The sequence below is a fragment of the Macrotis lagotis genome, chromosome 6 (genome assembly GCF_037893015.1).
Source record: "Macrotis lagotis isolate mMagLag1 chromosome 6, bilby.v1.9.chrom.fasta, whole genome shotgun sequence".
In the NCBI taxonomy this organism is placed as follows: Eukaryota; Metazoa; Chordata; class Mammalia; order Peramelemorphia; family Peramelidae; genus Macrotis; species Macrotis lagotis.
This window is the reverse complement of record NC_133663.1, coordinates 80,200,514-80,209,174: the sequence shown is the minus strand read 5'-3', so window position 1 is coordinate 80,209,174 and position 8,661 is coordinate 80,200,514.

Genomic DNA, 8,661 nt, shown 5'->3' with positions numbered 1-8,661 from the left:
TAATTAAATATTCTTTCAAGTCTGGTCTTCTATGGAGATAATTAAGATTCTCCATCTCTAGAACAGCATCATCTCTTCTATTTTTACATATCAGAAAACTTTATGCAAGTGCTGACTTTTGCTCCTTTATCTAGACATCATCATTCACCATCTTGCTTCATATTTTCTAATTATTTTCATTTTTATTTCTAAGTCTAGGTCTTTTGCTTACAATATGACTCATATTCCCCTCAAGAGTATATTTTCCACCCACTATGGTGAAAATATAAGCATCACTATTGAACAAGGGGAGAGGGACAATATCACTTACAATCTGCAAACACACAGAAACTTAGAACTGCTTCTCAGCTTCCCACCACCATTATGCTTGCTACTTTTTTTTGCATAAGGAATTTTCAAATTTTGTGGAATCTACATTTCCTTCAAATTTCTTATGTAAGGTTGAATTCATGCAGTGATAATATATGTAAAACAGTATATTCAAATGGAGATATCCTGTAAGCAGAAGATTTTAGATGGGATCAAGGTCAGGGCTGGAAATCTGAATCTGACATTCATTTTGTAGCAGTAAGAAGTGAAGCTATGTGTAAAGATGATAGTATGAAAGAATAAATGCAGAGCAACAGAAAAAAGAACCAAAGGAAGAACTATGAAAGCATGTCTATTAAGAAGATGGGAGGGGGATCAATTAAAGAGCTGGGAGGAGTACCAGGAGAATGCAGGGGGAAAAAATCAAGGGAATAAAAAATTCATGAAAGAATAAAAGTTAAATGTTTAATAGCAGAAAGAATTAAAAGATAAGGATTGGGAAAATTCACTATATTTGGCAATTAAGAAGCAATAGGTTATCTTTGAGAAAGTATTTGCATTAGAATAGGCCAGAGAAAGATTAAAATAGTTAAAGAATAGGAGGGGGAAAATCAGGAATCAAAAAGTATAAAGTAGTTTTTGTCTTTTCTTTTTTCTTAAATTCATTTTTGTGAAGAACTTTACCAAAAAATCAGCAGAGCATCAACTAGTCTTTGTGATACAAAAAGGAACAAGCAGAAAAGATGAAATTAGAAATCCAAGAGAACTGACGGATTGGGGAAGTTCCTCAAGGCAAAAGCTATTGAGATCAAGAACAAAAGTAGAAGAGTTGTCTTGGAAAGGAGAAGGGTCACAAATTCCTCTGAAACAAGAGTAATGAAAAAGATACCTAGAACTTTTAGAGTAAATTAAAGTAAGTTAATAAAATTGACATTAGATGTCTTTAATTCTCAAAATTTAGAAAGAAGTTGATCACTGTGGACTTGAAGGCAAGGCCTTATAGCAGGGGGAACTGTTCAGGGGAAGTGGCTTGCTAGTATTGATATAGGTTTGTTTATAAGTGAAGAAATCACACGACTCTCTCAGGAAGGCAAGAAAAGGCATAAGTTTTAATTCACAGGTTGCTGCAAAAAGTTACAGTTTAATTCACAATTCTTTAGCAAGATAAAGTCCATCAGAGAAGTTACTTCAATAGCTTTTCCCACAGTCATTATTACTAGTTTTATTACCTTCCATTCTAATCCTCCCCACTCCCATTTATTCCATTTTCTCTCTCCTTTCACCCTGTCCCTGTTCATTTGTATCTGATTATCCTCTCCCAGGATCTTCCCTCTCTTCTTTCACCTACTCCTCTATCCCTCCCCACCCTCCCTTATCCTATTCCTTTCCTCTCATTTTTCTCTAGGGTAAGATATATTTCTATACTCTATTGAGAGTGCAGGTTATTTCTTCACTGAGACATTTCTCATGAGAATGAAGGTTCATATAAGTTATCAGTACCTTCTTCCCATGCAGAAATACACACAGTTCAGCATCATTAAATTCCTCATAATTAATCCTTCTCATCCATCCTCTCTATGCTTCAAATGAGTCCTGTACCTGGAGATCACATTTACTGTTCAGTTCTTGTCATTTCAACAAGAAAGTTTGAAAGTCCATCTTTTCCCCGAAAGAGGATGTTCAGTTTTGCTGAGCAGTTAATTCTCAGCTGTAAACCAAGCTATTTTGCCTTCTGGAATATAATATTCCAAGCCCTACAAGCCATTAATGTACTTTTACCAGATTCTGTGTAATCCTTACTATATATCCATGGGAGTTGAATTGTTTCTGACAGCTTGCAGTATTTTCTCTTTGACCTGTTTTGGAATTTGGTTCTGATATTCCTGGGAGTTTTTCTTTTGGATCTCTTTCAGGAGATGACTGATGATTATCTTCAATATCTATTTTACTCTCTGCTTTTAGGATCTCAGGGAAATTTTGCTGCATTATTTTTTGAAAAATGTAGCCTAGGCTCTTTTCTAAAAAATATTTTATTCATTTATTTTTCCAATAATGTGCAACAGTAGCTTTCAGCAATCTTGTCGCACATTTTTCTCACTCCCAATCTTCTCTCTTCGCTCCTCCACTACAGAAAGCAATCTAATACAGGCTATACATGTATAACCATGATAATATAGATCCATATTAAACATGTTGTGAATAAGAGTGAAATAAAAATGGGAAAATGAAGGGGGAGAATCCAAAATGCAAAAGACAACTTTTAAAAACTGAAAAAAGTAAACTTTGATCTACATTTAATTTCCATAATTTATTCTCTGGATATGGATGGTTTTTTCCATCACAAGTCTTTTAGAATTGTCTTTGATTGTTGTACTGCTGAAATGAGCAAGTCTATCAAAATAGATAATCTGAAAACAAAGTCTTGGTCATGTCACTCTCCTGCTATTTCGTTTTTGCCTCTAGAATAAAATATTCACTTTCAACTCTATATTTAAAACACTTAACATTCTGGTTTTAGCCTATCTTTCTAGACTGATTTCTCATTATTCCTCCTATATTATTCTCCATATTCCAGGTATACTGGTGCATTGCTATTTATTAAAGTCATCCTTCTATCTCACACCCACAAACACATATACATACTTACTGACAACTACATGAGTTTGGCCTAAATAAAGAATTAGATTAACATGTGTTATCCCTAGAGTTTGTTCTAATAAGGGACAGACATTAGCCTCCAGAGTTTGGCCTCAAAAAAGAGCAAATGAATTAGGCTAACATCCACATTTATTAGATTTCTCTAAGCTTGTTAATTATACATGTGTGTATGGAGCCCTGTTAGGGACTGTTGTATGTGGGAATACTGCAAATTATTATCACCTTGTGCCTTTGAACGTCAGAACCTTGTTTTACTTAGTTCCATGGGTGTGGGAGTGGATTAGGGTCTGGGAAGGATATTTAAGCACTTGTATTCTGGTGAATAGATGGAGCACTTGGAGATCTTGTATTCTTTGTCTCCCATCCCTCCAATGTTCGCCTGGGGAAGATTGAGGGAGTCCAGAAGTGGGACTCAGTATAAGAGTCTAGAATAGGGACTCAACAGAACCCAGCTTGAAAACTGGACCCAAAATGGAGTTTTGGGGGATGATCTCTAGAGTTCCACTATCAGAAGGCAGGATCTGGTAAAGTTGTTTCTTTACTTTTTTCCTAAAAGGAGCAGACCTCAATTTAGTGTGTGCTTCCATATGACATAATGCTAGGGGCAGAGGATTTGCTATCAGAAATTCCAACTCAGAACCTTTGTGCCTTAACAATTATGCCAAATCCACAATGCATTGGAATCTTACCCTTCCAGAATGTCACTGCCAACTAATGAATTGATACAGGAGATTAATATTTGTTATTCAAAGAGAAAAAAAGTAATCAAAATTTATATGACATCAACAAAACACATACATATAGACGTATATGTTGAGAATTGGAGCACAGTGTGAATCTGCGATCTAGGCAATGTCTTAATTGGCACCTTCTTTGTGTGATACATGATGAAAGATTGCTTCCTTACAGTTCTCCATGAACCCTGAAGATTTATGCAATGCTAGATAAGGACCCTGAGAATGGAGGGAATATCCAACTTGGGAAGAAAATATGCCTGAAAATATTATACATCATTATGTAGATGCAGAGACCAGTACTGAGTTAGACAAAACAAATCCTGTACACAGGATGTGGGAAAATAGTACACAGGGGTCTATGACCAGACCAAAGTGTATAATTCTCATAAGCTTGCATTTTTGCTTACATACCTTTTGTGGTTTTTAATCTTTAAATATTATAACTCTTTGGACAATAAACAGATTGCTCTCTTGTATTGCCCACCTGCCTGTGTCTTTTTTCTATTCAGTTTCTCACCGAAGCAGTGGAGACACTGGTTGCCTCACACACACATATGTAGTTATGTAGTTCAGAAAACATATATATATATATAATATATTTGTGTGCATATCTATAAATATTCATATATATAATATGGTTCAGGGAATTAGTTTCAATAGGGTATGGCCTCTGTGTATATATACATATATATGTATATATATGCATACATATATGCATATGTGTGTTTATATGCATATGCATGTTTATATATACATACATATAAATATATAAACACATGTCTGTGTGTGTGTGTGTGTGTGTGTGTGTGTAGTTGTTAGTACTCACATATCCTCCTCAGATGATCATGTTTCTGTTTCTTTGTTTCTCCAAGAAGAATTTAAGCCCCTTGAGATCATAGGCTGTTTTAGGAATTTTGCTGAATTGAAATTGAATTGAATGCACTGACAATGTAATTATAAGAGAAATTAACCCCAAATTCAAAGTCAGCAAGTTTGCAGGGAACATCAGATAACAGATGAAAAGAAATTTATCTAATTCTTGGATAATTACTTAATCCATTTGAGAGTCTTCTAAAGGCAACCTTATTTCACTATTGAAAGCCAGTGGATAATTTTGTTTACATTAAATTTAAACGTTTTCTTTTTTAAATGAAACAAGTGGAGCCAAGATCATAAGGAAAACAGAAAATTGATAAAAAAATGTATAGAGTTTTTCAGATAACTGTCTCATATCTAAAATATCTAAAAAGAACTTTGTCAAATCTATAATAATATGAGTCAATACTCATTTGATAAAAGGTCAAAGGACATGGATAATCAGTTTTCTAGTGAAGAAATCAAAGCAATCTATAGTCTTATAAAAATATTGCATATCAGTATTGATCAGAGAAATGCAAATTAAAAATGTGTGCTATTATTTTACATCTACCAGATTGGTTATAATTATCAAAGAGGAAAATGTAAAGTTTTAGAGGGGATCTGGAATGAAATATAAATTCATTGTTTGAGAAATTGTGAACTGATTCAACCTTTTTGGAGAGCAATCTGGAATTATTTCCAAAGAGTTATTAAATTGCCTGAAGCCTGTTTTCTCTGATAGTGGCAATAGATAATTAGGGAAAAAAGAAAGAACTTATATACTCTAAGATATTTATAGCAGCTTTTTTGTGGTGTCAAAGAAATAGAAATTTCAGTGATGCCCATCAATTGAGGAATGACTGAATGAGTCATGGTATTTGATTATGATGGTATACTACCATGCTTTAAGAAATCATGAGCTCAATATTCTTAGAAAAATCATTGAAAGATTTGCATGAAATAATGAAGAGTTAAATGAACAGAACCAAGAGAACTTAATGCTGTTTTCATGTGGAAAATAAGGTTAATGATTTTTTTTCTTCCTAACTCTTGGAATTAAGATCAAATAAGATTTTATATTTGTATGCATACATGTATGCATATTCATGAGGTATGGTGGATTTTCCCTGTGCCCAAATCCTACCTTTCATGCAAAGCTTCTCCTTGCTCCTAATCAACTCCCTAAGACAGAGAAAGTGTCTCTATGCATTCATTGATAAAGGAAAAGTCCTCTAATACTTGCATTTACTTGTTTACACTTTTCTGATTGCTCATTCGTATAAGTTAAATGTATTTAAACATTTTTTCTGGTTAGATTGGCTTTCTCAGCCTGTAATTAAGAGTAATACATCTGAATGTTAGCTTCTGTCCATCTGTAATTCTGAATGATGCCTGGTCATCCTCTAATAGCTTCAATAAAATTGTCTTCCAATTGTCCTAATAATCACAGAAAGACAAATGTTATAAAGGAGGACATTTGTTTAGTTATCTCTGTAAGAGCCCCAAATAAGATTCTGCAATTACTGAACCCAAATCAGGAAGGAGATACTAATTTTCTTCTTTTCCGCTTCCTTGTCAAATTCTGACATATACTGAATCACAGAGTTTGGAAAGAGGATAAAAATATATAATGACATTTTTATGATCAAATATGTAATTTGATTAACTGGCCACTAAAAAGTTTATGAGTCTTTGTCTATAATGTGTCAATACATCATTTTCCTTTGTCTCTGTGAAGCCATCACCTATGATGACTTCCACCCATATATTCTTAGAGAATAAACTAGAGATCCAAACTTTCTGTTGTTTTATTTTAAATCTAACTCAGTTAATTTTCAGACTACATTTATAAATTTCTCTTGATCCCTGTCTTTATATTTAGGTTTAGTCTCTTAATAAGGAATGCTAAGACAGATTTCCAGGGTCAAAGCCAAGATAGTAGCATGAAGCTAGCTCCCAGAGCTTTTCTCTACACAATGTTAAATGAATCCTGTACACAGACATTAAAGCTACAGATCCGACCAAAATAAGATTGAAACAGGTTTAAAACTGTAACAGTGCCTCTCATATAGTAGGTGTTCTAGTAAGTAAAAAGATCATGTTGGAATCAATAGGAAAATGGAATGTCACATATGAGGAAAAGCAGTAAGGAAAGTTACTGCATCTTAAAATATGTAAAAAGTAGTAAAATATAAGACTGGAAAGATAGGAAGGAGTCTGGAGATGAAAGATTTTAAATTCCTAAGAGAACCTTTTATATTTGATCCCTTAGGTAATCAAGAATGACTAGACTTGATTAAGTAGTGTGGTAGTATAGTGAGCCCTATGTTTTAAGAAAAGCACTTACTATGCTGGAAGGTCTATCTCTTTGGGGAGAAAAGGGGAAGTAAAGCACAGTCAGCAGGAGGCTTTTAGCCATAGTGCAGCCTTAGGTCCTATCAGATAGACAGCAGCCCAGTATAGATGGCAGGCCAGCAATCCTAGACAAAGTCTGAACCCTGCAAATTCTGGATTGGGAACAAACTACTGCAAGGGCAGAGTCGGGCCATAAAGAAGGAAATAAAACCACTGCATAAGCAATGCCTAGGCTACACAAGAAGCATCTTGGCAAACATGAAAGCCATGGATAATACCCCCAGCCACAGCACAAGAAGTTACAAACTATACTCCTTATTACCCAGGAGCAGAGCTCTACAATCAAAATGAACAAAATGAAAAAAAAACAAAACCCACGTATCATCTCAAAAGAAGCAGTGATAAATTACCAACATAGGAAGACAAAGGAGTTTATAAATTCAACTCAAAATCAAAATCTCATGGAAGAGCTTTTAAAAGATCTTAAAAACCAAAAAAGAAAGGAAGAAGAAAAAATGGAAAAAAGAAATGAGAAAGGAAAATAATGAAAATCTTGTCAAAGAAATCAAATCCTTATAAGTAAAAATAACCAACTGAAAGAAGAATTTAATTCCTCAAAAAATAAAAACAACCAATAGGAAAAGGAATGCTACTCATCCAAAAGTCAAATCAATCAAATAGAAGGGGCATGAAACACAACAAAAAATAAATTAACCAACTAGAAAAGGAAAACAACTCATTGAAAAGTAAAATTAACTAACAGGAAAAGGAAACACAGAAGTCAACTAAAGAAAAAACTCTAAAAATTAGAATTGGACAAATAGAAACTAATGAATCTGTGAGGTAACAAGATCCCATTATACAAAATCAAAAGGCTGAAAAATTAAAGAAAACACTTTTACGAATTATTGTACTATGGGAAAGCTTAGATAAAAAAAAGTTTTGAAAATGTCTTTCAGGAAATTATCATGGAAAACTATCCAAGTATATTAGAACAAGAAGACAAAATAATCCTTGAAAGAAAAGAGAACACCTTCAGAACAAGAACACAGAATAAAAAAATTCCATGGACTATCATAGCCAAATTCCAGAATTCTCAAATTAAAAGAGAAAACCCCCCCAGTCAAAAAAGAAGCATTTTATATACAAAGGAAGCACAATCAGAATCACTCAAGACTTATCAGTTTCAGCATTAAAGGATCAGGGGGTCTGGAATTTGATGTTTTAGAGTGCAAAGAACCTTGAATTGCAGCCAAGAATGCACCACTGTGCAAAATTTAGCATATTCTGCAGCAGAAAAAGCTAATTTGTTTTTTAGTTTTTGCAAGGCAATGGGGTTAAGTGGCTTGCCCAAGGCCACATGGGTAGGTACTTCTGACTCCAGGGCTGGTTCTCTGTCCATTGTGCCACCTAACCACCCCTGATAAAAAATGAATTTTCAATGAAAGAGAGAGAGGACTTCTAAAGTTTTCTGATAAAAAGACCAGAACTGAACAATACTTTTTTCTTTTTTTCTTCTTTTTATAAAAGAAAGATTCCATTTATTTTGAATTTTACAATTTCCCCCCAATCTTGCTTCCCTCTACCTATCCCCCCATAGAAGGCAGTCTATTAGTCCTTACATTGTTTCCATGGTATGCAATGATCTAAGTTGAATGTGATGAAAGAGAAATCATATCCTTAAGGAAGAAAAATAAAGTATAAGACATAGCAAAATTACATAAGATAATTTTTTTTAATCAAA